This window comes from Symsagittifera roscoffensis, chromosome 4 (genome assembly GCF_963678635.1).
Source record: "Symsagittifera roscoffensis chromosome 4, txSymRosc1.1, whole genome shotgun sequence".
Classification (NCBI taxonomy): Eukaryota; Metazoa; Xenacoelomorpha; order Acoela; family Convolutidae; genus Symsagittifera; species Symsagittifera roscoffensis.
The window spans coordinates 76676097-76676829 of record NC_087065.1 but is presented as its reverse complement, the minus strand read 5'-3'; positions in this window follow the sequence as shown (position 1 = coordinate 76676829).

Sequence of the window (733 nt, the reverse complement as noted above, 5' to 3'; positions counted from 1 at the left end):
ACTTTCGTAGGACTTTCTTCGGCGCTTTCGTTGAATATGATAACTCCCGCTAGCAATCCGATTCTTTCATATTCATTATGAATATGTCTCTAACGTTCTCCGCCGCATTCGTGAAGTCGCATCGCTTCGCCGAAGCGCTCAGCTCCGCGTGAAATTTTTCAAACGTCTTGTTTTCTCTTTGTCTGCGTCCATAGAACAACCCCCTTTCATGAATTATATTACGTTTTCGTTTAAACGCGCGTTCCATATGGTCCAAGACTCTAGGGAATCTTTCCGCTTCTATATCGAATTTTAATTGCCTGGTTTCAAAAATTCGTTGCGCCTCGCCTCCAATGCATAAACAAAGGTTCGACTTGAGTTTATTTTCCGATTCCGTATCGTTGTTTCCCGTTCACATGCAGTGGCAACGCAATGACTTGGGTAGGTGCTAACGCTGCATCGAAATAGAAGGCATCCGTGTCGATATTGTATCTCGCTATAATCTCCCATTTGAAATTAAACTATCCATTCGTCCCAACAGGTTGGGGGATCAGGTGTTCTTGAGTCCTCGAAAAAAAAACAATATTCAAAAGCCCCGCCCCCTTTTTTATCTGAGATAGAGTATATGAAAGTAAACTTAGGTATGTCCAACTTCATATCATAAAATTTTAAAGCAGAACTGCAATTGTTATTTTAGGCGTATCCAGACGTCTAGAAAGAACAGTGATTAGAGAAAGACCGGTCGCCAGGCATT